The following is a 15222-nucleotide window of genomic DNA, read 5'->3' as shown; positions in this document are numbered from 1 at the left end:
GAGAGAGAGAGAGAGAGAGAGAGAGAGAGAGAGAGAGAGAGAGAGAGAGAGAGATTGGAAATGGCATAGACTTTTGAAACCTCATAGTCCACCCCCAGTGATACACCAAGGCCACACCTCCTGATCCTTCCCAAACAGTTCCACCAACTGAGAACGGATTATTCAAACATATGAGCCAATGGGGACAATTCTCATTTAAATCACCACAGACAGCCTTGTTTGGACCCTGTGGAATCATCTGATGTGGTTAGCTTTTAAAGCTCTGCCCGGACAAACTTGGCTGTTTTGTGAGCACTGGATTTAGTCTTGTCCCAGGGAGACCAAGGTCATAAATCTTTAGATCTAAAAGGATCAGCGATTGTAACAATTCAACCCAGACACAGTAGTCTATTTCAAAAGAGTCTATTGAGCCCCTTTTTGGTGCCAGGCACTGTGCTGTGCTGGGCCATGGGGAAAAGCAGTGTGTAAGACTACACATTTTAGCCCTGACAGCCCTTTGATAAGACATAGAAAAAAAGGAGCCGTAATATCTCTGCTCTGTTCATCATCGACTCTGCAGCATTAGTGGCTCAGGGACCTTGGGGACCTAAAGACAGACCTTGGGAAGCCCATGGGAAGCAGAAAACAAAATGCTTTAGGAGATTTTTTTTTTTTAAATTATGGTATTGATAGTTGTAACCAGTACTTTCATTTTCATAACTTGTACCATAATACTTTGGCATCCATGCACATGAAGTAGCCAAAGTAAAATGCACGGCCTATTTTCTCGGACAGGGTGTGCAGTGCCTGTAGATTCCACCAGAGCTCTGGAATCGATTCTGATCTCATTAGCTGGGATCTTAGACACATGGCAGTGCTGCTGCCGCCTCGGCCTCTCTGTCTGTCTGTCTGTGACTGCTTGTCACAGTGTTCCTTGGTACTGAATAGCTGAGTGTTATTTCTAACCTGAACATCTGAGATCCAAAATGTGCCAGAGTCAAAACGTTTTTGGGCACCAAAACAAGTCTCAAAAAACGGTTTTTGTTTTTTAAGAGCAGTTCAGGTTTCGAGTGCTCACAACATAGTATAAAATCTGAAAACTCAGCAGGACCAGAGGGATGACTCAGCTGGTAAAGAAAGGCGCATACTGCCAGGTCATGGGGCCTGCTTCCCCCATGACTCCACAGAGTGGAAGAGACTACTGATGACTGCAAGTTAGCCTCTGACCTCCTTGAGCTCATCCTGTCACAGTGTACCCTCAAGCCTGCCCACAGTGGAAAAACAAAAAACAACCAAAAACCAAAACAACAACAAAAAACAAGCTCAGAAATCAGAAACATAAGGTCCCAACAACTACTTTAGATAAGAAACACTCTGCTTGTATTATATCAGGTGAGCTCTATTTAAATGGTTTTATATATGTGTATATATGTGTGTGTGTGTGTATATGTATATACACACATATACATATGTATACATATATGTGTATATGTATATATATGTGTGTGTATATATATATATATATATATATATATATATATATATATATATATGAGTTATATATTTTTTGTTTCCCTTGAGGCTCAGAGAGGCTAAGTAGACCCTCATCCCATCCTCAGGTAGATGCTGACTGAAGGCAGTCAGCTGCCCTCCAGCTCCTTAGACACATGACAGCCCTGGCTGTGCTGTTCATCGTCACCAGAAGGCGATGCTATGCAGTCGTGTTATCTGCATTAGCTCAGAGGAGACTGAAGTCAGAGGAGAGCAGAGACTCAGGATTGTTTAGTCCTCATTTCTCTAGGTAGGTCCAGAGCCACACTAGACATCAGTGGCAGAAACTCCTCCCTAGTCTCCCCTTCCCAAGGGAGGGCTGCAGAATTTGTAGTGTCCAGTTCTCAGCACTTGGGTAACCCAGTGTTGCTGAGAACGTGCGTTGCTACTGGTGCATAACCCAGTTCAGGGGCACCCTGCAGGCTCCCAGAGCAAGGAAAGCATCAGAAACCCCAGCTCTGTTAAGTCTTGATTTCTCTGGGCGTGATTCAGGAAAGAAGTGAATAGAATTTGCAAAAACTATTCACTAATGTCTGTTAGGGTTCTGTTTGTTTCTTTAAGTATTTTGATTTTGAGTGGAAACATCTATAAGGACTTTAACAACCCCCCCCCCCCAATGATCCATCTATAAATACTTGCTCCCGTTTGCTATTTAAAAGCTAAGGTTTTAATTATTTAAACCCCTCATCAAAATGAGAGCTGTATGTTATTGAAAATACAGTGATCAGCAAATATGAAAAATGCCCAATTTAGACTGGATATGGCGGTGCATGACAGCACACAGGAGGCAGATGCAGTCAAATATCTTTGATTTCAAGGCCAGCCTTGTCTACATTGTGAGTTCCAGGCCAGCCAAGGCTGAACCCTGTCTGTGTGTGTATGTGTGTGTGTATGTGGGGGGTGGGGTGGGGACAGGAGTGAGAGCAGAGTTAGAGTGAGAGAGGCAGAGATAAACAGAGACAGCTCAACATTATTAATAATGAAATTTAAAGGGCTTCAGTCTTGTCTTTCAACAATGGTGGGTGTGAATGTGAGCCTGACAGCGCAAGCTCACATCCAAATGGAGCCTTCTGAGATTAAAGAGACACTAAATGAGTTTTTGTTTCAGTTTGTATTTTTTGTATAGACTTTTTGTTTGTTTTGTGGGTTTTTTTTTGTTTGTCTTTGTATAGTTTTGTTTTTGTTTTTGTATAGACTCTTATTCTATAGCCCAGATTGGCCCTGAATTTGTAGCAATCCTCCTGCCTCTGAGACCCTAGTGCTGGGATTATCAGCACGAGTCACCATGTCTGGCTGCAGGCCAGTTTTACCTGGCCACTGATTCAGAGGGTGGAGGGAGATGGAGGGAGTTTCACCAATAGAGATCTTTGTGCTGATACTCTAGAAATGGCAGAACCTTAAAGACGGCCTCTGACCCAAGAGTCTGAGTTACAGATAACATGAGGAGGGAATATATAAGACAGCGTTGGAACCTGTTCCTTTTAGCTTCCTTAATGTCCAGCCACTGGAGAGAATGTTAAGGTTTCTTCAGTGGGGATTTATTTTTTTTCACTTTTTTTAAATTATTATTTTCTTTATTTACATTTCAAATGCTATCCCAAAAGTTCCCTATACCCCCCCNCCCGCCTCTGCTCCCCACCCACTCCCACTACTTGGCCCTGACCTTCCCCTGTGCTGGGTCATATAAAGTTTGCAAGACCAAGGGGCCTCTATTCCCAGTGATGGCCGATTAGGCCATCTTCTGCTACATATGCAGCTAGAGACACAAACTCAGGGGGTGCTGGTTAGTTCATATTGTTGTTCCACCTACAGGGTTGCAGCCCCCTTCAGGTCCTTGGGTACTTTCTCTAGCTCCTCCATTGGGGACCCTGTGTTCCATCCAATAGCTGGCTGTGAGCATCCACTTCTGTGTTTGCCAGGCTCAGTGGGGATTTAATTCACTGAGATCTTTGACAATGGCATTATTCTGTCTTTGCAGTTAAGGCAATAGTATATAAAGTTACAACTTTCAGAGAAGCACCAACCTTTTCTTTTGCTTCTGATGAATCTTTAGTGACTTAAGTTCATTCTTCCCACCAGTCTTGTTTTATGAGGGAAGCAGTTTTGATTCTGTGCACCAAAGCCTTTCTCAATCTCTCCCAGTTTGGGTGTCCATTTGTCTAAATCTGTATTGCATCTTCCCCACAGGGAGAGGTGGTTTCTGAAGCACAGGGCTTCTCTGCAGATGGACACCTGGAGGAGGACACCCTCTACACTCTGCCCATTCTTGTTGGGCTCTGTGGCTTCTGTGCAGGCCACAAGAAGCTCTGATCTTTGTTGGCTGGTGTGGAAGGGTTCTTTTAACACTGGTTTGAAGTGGTAAAGAAGTACTGATTCAGTTTGGGTTTACTTGTCAATAAGGATCCAGTCCCTTTCCCATAAAATAGGGGATGGAATTTAGGATTGTTAAAACATGCCACATGCACCCTTGGGGGCTCCCAGAAACTGAACCACCAACCAAAGAGCAATCATGGGCTGGATCTACAACCCCTCCCCCCCACCCCCCATATCTAGCAGATGTGTGCAGGTTCGCTAACTACTGGAACAGGGGCTGTCCCTGACTCTTGCCTGCCTGTGGATCCCGGTCCCCTAACTGAGCTGCCTTGTCTAGCCTCAGTGGGAAAAGGTGTGCCTAGTCTCGCGGTGACTTGATGTGCCAGGAGGGGTTGATACCCAGGGCAGCCTCCCCTTTCTCAGAGGAGGGGTGTGGGGGAGATAGCCAGAGGAGATGGGGGCTTCGATCAGGATGTGAAGTGAAGAAATAAATAAACAAATGGGAAAAAAACATACCAAATGCACTCCACACTTTTTAGGTACTGCATTTCATCCATAGAAAATAGGCCACAGTTGGACGTTTGCATGCCAACCTTTTGACATCGTGTGGTATATTGTTCACACAACTCGTAACTGAGAACAGCGCAACTGAGTTGCCCCCCAAACAAGACAAAACTCACTATCTTGATATTTAAGGAAGTTTACGATTCCACACCCTAGCTATCCTTGGGTGTGGCTTCTGGGCCCTAGGCTGATCCTGTCTGTGAGTGTGTGGTATCATTTTCCCTCTCTAAATTGTCATTATGATGAGACGGGTGAGGCAGGTGTTTACCTGGAAGTTCATCGCCACCTTGCATGGAGCAGAGACCAGATGGGAGGGGCTTCTGTGTAGCTGCCTTCTCTGGGCTGCACAGTTCCAGAGGTCCCGAAGCAGCAGTTTGGATTTTCCACATCCCTGTGCAGAGATAACAGCGCACAGGGCAGTGTTTAAGATCAGCTTGAGAGGTGGCTGTTGAGAGCCGAGGACTGAACGCTGGAAGACAACCTGATGCTTGTCTTCCTGCTGGAGGCTTTGGCTGCTGGGTACCATGATAAACACTGAGTATCTGTCAGTTTAGGGCAAACCTCATTGCCCTGCTGGGGATGCCAAAGGACAGCCACCTTCAGCAGCCAGGACTAAGGATCTAGGTTTGAATCTAGACCTTTGATCTTACCCTCTTGTTGGCCCACCCTGGGTCTTTAGTTCCCACCCCTGGAGATTGGTGGGATCTTCTGTGATTCTGTCAAGGGATAAATTCTGGGTTGGAATGATCTCTTTTTCTTTTCTTTTCTTTTCTTTTCTTTTCTTTTCTTTTCTTTTCTTTTCTTTTCTTTTCTTTTCTTTTCTTTTCCTTTCCTTTCCTTTCCTTTCCTTTCCTTTCCTTTCCTTTCCTTTCCTTTCCTTTCCTTTCCTTTCCTTTCCTTTCCTTTCCTTTCCTTCTTCCCTTGTTTGTTTGTTTGTTTGTTCTGAGAAAAGGTCTCTGTGGTCCCAGTTGTCCTTGATTTTTGTGGCAGTCCTCCTGCCTCAGCTTCTTGACTCCTGAAATTACAAGTATGGATTACCATGCCTTTTCACTCTGATGAGATGTTGTATTCCAGACCTGACCTCATTGTCCTGGACTTTGTGACTTTCAGGATACAAAAAGTCACTTAAAGAGCAGTCATAAAAAAGCCCAATACATACTTTCTAGGTAATGTCCTAAAACTCTTAACATAGTTTTTAACTCTTTGGGGTGTGTGTGTGTGGGGGGGCATTTTTACATTTCTCTACCAGGCCTCCTTGTAACCTTTTCTGTGCTAGAATGTTAACTGTCTACTGAGTCCTTCCCGAAAGTGACACTGGCTGTCCCCATGCACAAACCCTTGTGTCAGCTCCACGGAGACATCACTTGTTTGATTAGAACTAAAAGCTTGACTTGTGACACTTTAGGGGACAGTATTTCATTTCCATGTGGTCCTTCATCCAGTTCATCTTCTTTGGAAAAGTCAGGCTCCTCCCCTTCTATCATAAGTCATTATGAATATCAGGAATGTTGAGAAAAATGAACTGATGACCTTGGAGCCTGGAGAGACTGCTCAAGAGACTGGTGAAGAATATTGGCTGCTTTCGGAGAGGACCTGCGTTCAGTTCTCAGTGTGGCTCCTGTCCATCCTTCACTTCAGTTCCAGCGTATCTAATGCCCTCCCTGGCCTCCTTGGGGACCAGCTATGCACTGTGTGCACAAACATATGTTTAGGCAAACATGAATACTTATACAATAAAAATACCTTTAAAATAGTGGATAACCTTGGAGTGCATGCCTTGAAGGGTAAATTTTTGTTCTCCTTCCCTCTCCCTCTCCTTCCTCCTTCCCTCCCTTCTTCTCTCTCCAGCAAATATGTGAGTTACTGGAGATTGAACCCAGGGCCTTGTCCAAGCTAGGCAAATGTTCTCCTTTTGAGCAACCCCTCTTTCTTTTCTTTTCTTTTCTTTTCTTTTCTTTTCTTTTCTTTTCTTTTCTTTTCTTTTCTTTTCTTTTCTTTTCTTTTCTTTCTTTCTTTCTTTCTTTCTTTCTTTCTTTCTTTCTTTCTTTCTTTCTTTTCTTTTTTACCTTTTACTGGGTTTCGTTAAGCTTCCCAGTCTGGTCTTGAATTCACTGTGCAACCCACACAGGCTTGAGCTTAGGATTCTCCTTCCTCAGCCTCTAGCTAAGATTATAAGTCTGTGTCCCCAGACCTGGCTTGTGAATAGTATGTTCTTAAACTAAGATGTGGTGGCTAACGTTTGTTAGTTTTCTGTATTTCTGCAAGCTGCCCTCTTCTCTCTTACATTCAGCATTTATCGGCCAACACGTATGGCAGATGGGAAGGCTCTGCTCCTTAGTAGAGGTTTGCATAGGTTTCCTACACAGCATGCATGTTTTAGTATACAATGGCATCTTAAGAATTTCAGGAGCATACAAGGGTATAAAAGCTGTGAATGACAGGAGATATTTGGGACATAGAAAGCTGTTTTATAAGTATGACTGAGGTCATCACCCTGCAGCATGTGACAATGACAGCTCAGAAGCAGTGGTTAAGATCCCTTTTCCCTGGAGAGTGAACCAGGGATCACAGGCAGAGTGTGGGAGTATCTGCTGCCATGGGGAGTACCTGCTGCCATGGGGAGTATCTGCTGCCGTGGGAGCTTCTGTGAAGAGCTGCAACCCTTTAATACAGTTCCTGATGCTGAGTGACACCCCAACCATAAAACAATTTTGTTGCTTCTTCATAATTTCGATGCTGTTATGAATCCTAATGTAAATATCTATGTTTTCCAAAGGTCTTTTGGGGGTTGCGACGCAGAGGTTGAGAGTCACTGCTCAAGTGTTTCTTAGTGACAAGGAGGAGGTCCTTAGGTGTTGTTGGACTGAATTCTAGGTGTAATGGGGCGGGGATGATCCAGTGGGTCAGCTGGGGGGTGGGGTCAGGAGGGATCACAGCTTTCCTGTGTCATTTACTCAGGCAGATGAGCAGGTGGGATGTCCCCTTTTGTCACAGCTTTCCTCTTTGTTGTTTTCTCTTGCAGCAGCTGCTGGCTTTCTTGAAGAGTTCTGAGAGACTCCGAACTTGCAAGATAATGAAGTTGCCTAGGGAATATTTTTATATATTTTATACAGTTTCTGTCATGAAGTCAATGGGCATGCGGATCAAACCCAAAAGGGCATATTTTTTTGCTATGCTGGACACAGAGTTCAGCTTGCTTTGAAAGAAGTTTGGGGCATAAAAGGTGCGATGAAAGTTTTAGTTCCGTTTCCAAGAGGGAAAGCGCTCTTCCTCTTACACTCGCGGACCGTCCCGTCCCCAGTTGCACATTCCCGGCTGTTCCAGACCCAGGCAGCTCCTCCCTCGGAATCACAGCATTATGCACAAACAGTGGAGCCATTTACAGCCTGAGCTTGTGTTGGCGTGCTCACATCTGTTCCCGAACCCCAGATTCCATGTTGACATTGGCGATAAGATCTTCATACACACGGTTGAGCTGTTACAGAAGACTCTGGCCTGCAAAAGGTCCCTGGAACCATCTCGTGCTCAGAAGATAATCCCCCAGGACGTCACGGGATCCGATGGAACCACAGGCACCCTGCACTAAAGATTCCTGGACCAAGAATCCAGCACTGACCCCAGCTCCCGTCAGCCTGCCGCCGCCCCCCCCCCCCCCCCGACCTGGTCATTCTCTGGTCACTTAGAAGATATAGAGACTATGACTGTTTTTATTGAACTTAATCGACACAGTTGTCTCTTAGTCTGACTGAGTCAAAGGGAAAAAGGTTTAAAGGCACCCAAAGGCCAAACCAGAACTCTCCTCTTATGCAAACGCACCCTCGAGACCTCTGCCATTTTACTCAGGGTCCTGCTGTAGCCGATGCCTGGTAATAGCTTCCTAGGAAGATTGCAAGTTCAAGGCTCCCCGTGCTACGGAGTGTTCAGGGGGTAGCCAGCGCTGTCTTCCAACAAAAAAAGTGAAGAGAGGCCTGGGCTATCGCTTAGTGGTAGAGCACCTTCGGGCATGCTCTACCAGTCTTAGGGGCTTCTTGCCCGGTAGGGCTCTCTCTTGGCCTTGTTTTATAAACCGCCTCAAAGTGCATAGGTCTGGGGTGGGGGTGGGGGTGAGGCAAGCTTTATGCCCCACTTCCATTGGTGTGATGCATTCAGTACTGGGTGTGGTCTGGGGTTTTTGTTTGTTTCTTTTTTATCTTTTGTTTTTAATTTGGCTGTACAAAAATAAAGTAGAAAAAAAAAAGGTGGGGGGGGAAGATTTTTAAAAATACACCCCAGGCCATTTTCTGTTTAAAAAAATCTGCTTCTGGACATGAACTAACTTTTTTTTTTTCCCCCAAACATTTTATGTGAATGGTGGATGCAGCTTGGTGTGAACCCACACTGGCAGCTAATGACTTGGTACGTGTGTTGTGTCTACAAAGCAGAGACGCCAGTGTGTATGCCAAGTTCACTGTGGTCCAGGAAGTAGAGTGTGTGCTCATGGGATTAATGTTTGTGCAGCTAAGCTGATATTTTTACTTTTAAACAAACAAACAAACAAACAAACAAACAAACCTATACATTTTGCAAAAAAAAAAAAGATGTCCTTTAAATGGTGATGGGCTAATATGTAAGATTCTTCAGCTTTAATTATTTTTTTAATTTTATTCAATGTAGAGCACTTTCTATAGCAATAAAAAAAAAACAAAAAACAAACAAAAAAAATAAGCAAAGATATTTAAGATTGTATTTATATACCCAGAGTACATTTTAAACATTTTCTAATACTTGAGCAGATGGGTGACTGGCTTCCAGAGATGCCAAAAATTAAACATTTAGTACGTTCAACACATAAGCTTTGTCCTGGTTGGTTCAGTCTGGTGAGCATCCTGAGTGTTCCCAGCACAGTTGGCGTTTAGGGTCCCTCCTCCTCCCTCCTCCCTCAGAAGTCCTGAGGATCCTAGACAAGTTCACTGTCCACAACACTAATGATGGATCGCTTCTTGGTGTAAGGAATGAGTCAGTCCGTTGCCATCTTGATGTAAAAAAAATTTGTAAAGAAAAATTTTCGGTTTCCAGTGTCAAATGTATTTTTAACTGTCTGGTTTGTACTTTTTATGAATTTTGTACTACCAAAGCAGAGTTAAAAATAAAAGCATTAAACCAGCGTGCTTGAATGAGCTACATCCTACAGGACCAGCTTCTTAAGTCATAGCTTGTTGAGTAATCGCTGGGCTGGTCTCATTGGATTTCCCCTTTCATAGCACCTCTACCTCTCCTTACCCCAAACTATGTTTCCTTTCTTAATTGGATGATTTGGGACATAGAGAAATAAATATAGTGTGGAGTTTATGTGTACCCCTCAGTCTGCTAATCTTAATGGTCAACATCTTACATCACCATAGGGACATGATCATGACTAAGAAAGCATCATTGGTCCAAGATTGAGGAATGAGGACTCGGGGTGGGGAGTCCCACTTCACCCTGAGTTATTGCATCTCCGTAGACCGCTCCCCAGCCCGGTCTCATGGTCACAGCACTGTAGTCAACCGCTCTGCTCTCTACAGTGTCCTTCGAGTTGGCGGGGCAACTCTTTCTCATGGAGAGGCCTGAGGTTTTGCATTGGTAAGGATGCTACATGGTGATGTGTTTTCCCAGTTGCCTCATGTGAGGGCGTGTGGAGTTGACATGTGCCACCTCGTCATTTGGTTGTCCTGTCTAGCAGGCTTCAGTATGTTACAGTTACTATTTGTATCTCTGTATTGAAGGGGGAAGATACTAGGGGTTGAGGTCAGTAACTTATCTGTGTTTACATTTTCCTCTGCTAGCTCCAACCCATTGGAGTTGGTTTCCCCCGGACTCCAATCAACACGTTACCAAGAGCTTGGCGACTAAGGCAACATAGAAATCTAATTCAGGCCAGAGCTGGAAACGACATTTTCTCCAGGGTTAGGTCCATCCTGTCTTCTGAGGGAGGTGTTTGTTAGGAAGTTCTCAGCATTGCCTGGTTTGAAGTTCTGCATCATTGAAGATCTGTGTCTTGAGATGTCCTTCTGTGTGTATGTCCTGTCCCTCCTTTTAAGGCCATCTGCCCCTTTGGCTTAGGGGCCCACTGCAATCCATCCCAAGAACTCGTCTTAACTTGGTTACATTTGCAAAGACCCTAGCTCCCAGTAGGGTCACACGAGTCCTGTTCTAGGTGTTGAGATTTCAGTATCAGTGTGGGGTTTTTTCTGGGGGCAGGGGAGCAGGACAAGGGAGCACAACGCCATTCCCGAGAGGACGTTTTCTGTAATGGAAGCTCTTTCAGGCTGAAGCTTTTGGCGTGGTGCTCTCTCTCTCCCCTTCCCCCACGCTCCTCTGTCTCGCCCTCTCCAGCCCCTTATTACTTTGTGTCCCAGAAGGTGCCCTGGGCTCTTCTTATTTTCTTGTTCCTTGCCCCCAGTGTTGTAAAAAAAAATTTAATCTCAATTTGGGGTTTCTACCCTGACTTTGACCATTTCGTTCCTAGATAAAAGACACACAGCGCCTTTATATTTACAATAAGCCTTAAATAGCACAGCTGGGCAGATATCTACCCTCTATGCCATTAAAATCTATTTCCTGTTGATAACCCTGAGTTATTACTGTGTTTCATCTGGGCTGCTTTTAACTTCCATTGGTCAGCCCTCAGGACCATGCTTTCTTCCTTCCATGGCATCTTACTCCCTTCTCTTACCTTTCTCTCTGCCCTTAGGATCTTCTCCAACTCCAGTGCCGCTGGCAACACTAGCCCCCACCTATCTCAATTCTGCCCAGCTATAGGCTGCAGGCATCTTGATTCGCCAATCAGAAATAACCTGAATCTATATGGGGACTCTCTGGGACAACCAGGTCTCGCCCCCCGCACACACTCAGCGTTACAGTTCATAGCAACAGACGAAACCTCAACCTCCCAGTCTTAGAACCAACTGCATATCTAAGGATCCCTAAGTCATTTTACTAGGGCATGGGTATTTTTAAAAATAAGGACATGGGCTGTTCTCATTGGTACTGGTTGTCGCAGCCTCTGCCCTCTGTATAGTAACCCATATCCAGGGACACATCTTTGTGTTGCTGTGTGTTAAAGAGTCCACATGGTCCCCTGCCTCCATACTTGTTCCGTTCATTTTAACCTTATGTTACTTTCAACTTTGTAGGAAACACCACTCTTACTATATAATAACTTTTTCGATGCAGACATACACATAGTTGAAAACTACCCCAGGAGAGCCACCATGAACAGAATGTGATACTACACTCAGCTCTTTTTGCTTTTGGACTTCGGGTGTCCACAAAACTGGTCACTTGAGTCATACTTCAGAGTGTGTGCAGATTTCCTCCCGAGTAGGTCGAGGAAATGGAAAAGCTGACATAAATTTCACCCCAGGAAAAATTTCGTCCCTGAAATGTGTGCACCAGGGACGATCCTGGAAATTCCCTGGATTCCTCACTTCATACTTTGCTTTGAATCGGACTTTCCGGGCGCGCGTGTGAGGCAGATTAGGGGTGCCAAGGCCTTGTTTAGATTTCACGTTTGTCAGTGTTGGGGATGTGGCAAATCATGGCCCGTCTGGATGCCCCTGCTCTCTGTACCTGGGCTCCTGGAGGATCTATGGTTTTGGGGCACTGTTTTTGGTTTTGCACACTTCTGCATTTCCTTCACAAGTCTGTCTTGCTGGCCAGCCTTGCGCTATCCAAAACTTACAGTGAAAAAAAGTGAAAGCTAGGGGGACTTACAAATGGGGTCCGCACAACTTGGAGCTTTGTAGCCAAGTGTTTGACTCTGAACAGCCATCTTGCACAGAGATAGCACTTTGGCTCCCTCTTCTGGTTGGATGTAGGAACTGCAGTGGGGTATGATCCGGCCTTTTGTGTGCATTAGTGTGCAGAGCCCCCATGATGTGTTGGCAGAATGAATAAACCTTTAAAAATAAAGGATATCACTAGCAGCTAATGAGAGTAAAGGAGCAAGTTTGGTTTTTTTTTCTTGACCATTTTTTCTGACCCTGTCAATCTATCTTGTTTTTCCCATCAAATGCTTCCTCACTGTCTGAGGCCACCTGTGTGCCTGTGAACACAGATGAAGGCGGGAATGACTGTGGAGGGAACCTCAGGCCCTAAATGCTGTCATAGAAATGGTGTGACTAAGCAATTGGGACTCAGAGGGATAGCTTGACCTTCGATGTAGAGTCAAACGGCTATAACCAAGATAACTGGGGTTGAATGGTTTAAAAGGATAAAAGGCTTAACTGCTCCCGAGATTGGGAGGTTGAAAAGTCTGAGCTTAGCAGCCACATTTAATAAAGCCCTTGATGTTCCCTGGACAATGGCAGGTGCACCATCACTGTAGCGAGAGGGTTTGTGAGACGGGCCAAGGAAGATTCAGAGAAGAGGAAAATCTCCAGGGTGACCCGCTCTCAGGGTAGCCAACGCAACCCCACAAGACACAACTCACTCCTTAGTTCTGTCTCGAGACCCGAAGCTGTTACTTGAGAAATAAACTGTTTGTTCATGAGATTGGAGCCTCCATAGCCTTATAGTGATCTTTTAAGATCCCACCGGCCCTCAACACGATTACGTTCTGAATAAGGAACGCTAAACGAAAGATTGATCGTAATATGAGCTACTCATTTCAAGGGCGATGTGACCTAAAAGTGTAAGTGGGTGTGAACCCCTGTGGGTGCGCCAGTCAGTAAGGGGGATAAAGTGTGTTCCAGGTAAGTACCTCTGTACTGTATTTTTAATGTTGGGTGATAATTGACGATGTAAGTGGGAAAGGGTTACTTTATCACTTTAGAGATGGGTGTCATCAGAAGTGGTTTGGAGAGCTTTGGTGTGTAGCAGTTAAGAGTTAGTTACTAAGAAGATGTTGAACGTGACTTTTGAAAAGTGAGCCAGTGGCCTTAGCCAAGTGACCGGAAGACAGCTAATAGTGATGGCTTGCCAGGAGCTGGGCAGGTGAGAAGCACTGTATGTCTCAGTGTGGTCTCGAGGTGCAGAGGGAGGCCTGGCCATCGCCTCTCTGCTTTGCACATGATGTGACTGAAGAAGTGGATCTCAGTACACACAGGCAGGATTGGCTCGCAGACACAATTGATGGAGAGGATCTCAGTCAATAATTCAATAGCCATCTATCCCAGCCAATTATTTTTGAAGTAGTGTGTATATAGTTATTTCATCTTGCTATAAATAAGTAAGCCATAAATAAATAAATAAATTATAGTTTAAATATGACATCCATTTTTGCTAGATTGTCATCTGGTTTATGGCCGATGTCATGAAAAACTTTATGAGTGAGTCCGGATTTGCAAATTCGTAGTTTAAACCTTTGGCCGCTCTTCAGTCATCAATGTTTTAGACAGAAGAGCATCTTGACTGGCCCCAGACCACAGGCCGACCCCTCGTGGACCTAAGAAATCCTCCTTACATATATGTCTGAGGGCCACATGCATCCTTTTCCATAGCTTTAGGAATATTATATTCTGAGTATAACCTGGAGATCAAATTTATTTTTCTTGAGTTTTCTCTTTCCTCTCTCTCTCTCTCTCTCTCTCTCTCTCTCTCTCTCTCTCTCTCTCTCTCTCTCTCTCTCTCTCTCGAGCTTTTGATAAAAGATGTCACATAAGCTCAGGCTGGCCCTAACTAGCTGTGTAGTTGAGGATGACCTTGAATTTTTTTAAATATTTATTTTTAAATTCTTTGCATGTGTGTGCGTCTGTATGTGGTTATGTGCACGTGAGTACACTCTCCTACAGAGGCATCGGATCTGTTGGACTTGCAGTTACAGACAGATGTGAACTGTCTGATGTGTGTGCTGTGAACCAAACTTGGGGCCTATGGAAGACCAGTTCATGTTTTAACCACTGAGCCATCTCTACAGACCTGAGCTTGAAGTTTGGACATTCTTGAGAGCTGGGATAACAAGTGTGTGTACCACATGGTTTTATTTGATGCTTGGAATGGAACCTAGGGTTTTGCACATGCAAGGAAAACACTTGACCAATCAAGCGACATCCCCAGAATTCTTTTTCCCTCCCTCCTGTCCATCTGTCCTTCCTTCCTTGCTTGTTTGAGACAATGAATCATTATATAACCCAGGCTAGACTTGAACTCACAACCTTCCTGCCTCATCCTCTTGAGAGCTGGGATTATGGATGTGTACCATTATGCCCCCCTGTTACATTGTTATTTTATAATGATACATTCCTCACAATGTTTGGCTTTTAAAGCATCAGGATTCTCCTTTCTTTGTTTAAGATCTGTTTTAATTTATGTTTATGTATGTGTCTATGCATCTGCCATGTACATGTGGCGGACTGCCAATTAAAGTGCTTAGTTAGAACCTGTGTGTCTGCCATGTATGTATGCATGTGCCTGGGAAAGCTGGAAGCCAGAAGATGGAGGCACACACCCTGGAGCTGGAGTTACATTGGTCATGGGTGGCCCAATGTGGGTCCTGGGATGTGGGCCCTGGGATGTGGGTCCTGAGATGTGGGTCCTGGGATGTGAGTTCTGGGATGTGGGCCCTGGGATGTGGGCCCTGAGATGTGGGTCCTGAGATGTGGGCCCTGGGATGTGGGCCCTGGGATGTGGGTCCTGGGATGTGGGTCCTGGGATGTGGGTCCTGGGATGTGAGTTCTGGGATGTGGGCCCTGGAATGTGGGCCCTGGGATGTGGGTCCTGGGATGTGAATTCTGGGATGTGGGCCCTGGGATGTGGGTCCTGGGATGTGGGTCCTGGGATGTGAGTCCTGGGATGTGGGTCCTGGGATGTGGGCCCTGGGATGTGAGTTCTGGGATGTGGGTTCTGGGATGTGGG

The 15222-nt window shown here is 45.1% G+C and overlaps 1 protein-coding gene across 1 annotated transcript in view; it reads left to right on the top strand.

Annotated features, from left to right (window-relative positions):
• Positions 1 to 9550, top strand: part of Rell1 (RELT like 1) — a 61263-nt gene extending 51713 nt beyond the window's left edge. The window contains exon 7 of the mRNA XM_021210824.1: positions 7430 to 9550. The gene's annotated coding sequence lies outside the window, so the exon portion shown is untranslated. The remainder of the gene's footprint in view (positions 1 to 7429) is intronic.
• Positions 9551 to 15222: the final 5672 nt, after the last annotated feature.

Source organism: Mus pahari, chromosome 13 (genome assembly GCF_900095145.1).
Source record: "Mus pahari chromosome 13, PAHARI_EIJ_v1.1, whole genome shotgun sequence".
Classification (NCBI taxonomy): domain Eukaryota; kingdom Metazoa; phylum Chordata; class Mammalia; order Rodentia; family Muridae; genus Mus; species Mus pahari.
Note: the sequence above shows the minus strand (reverse complement) of the source record. Positions and strands in the feature narration are given on the sequence as shown.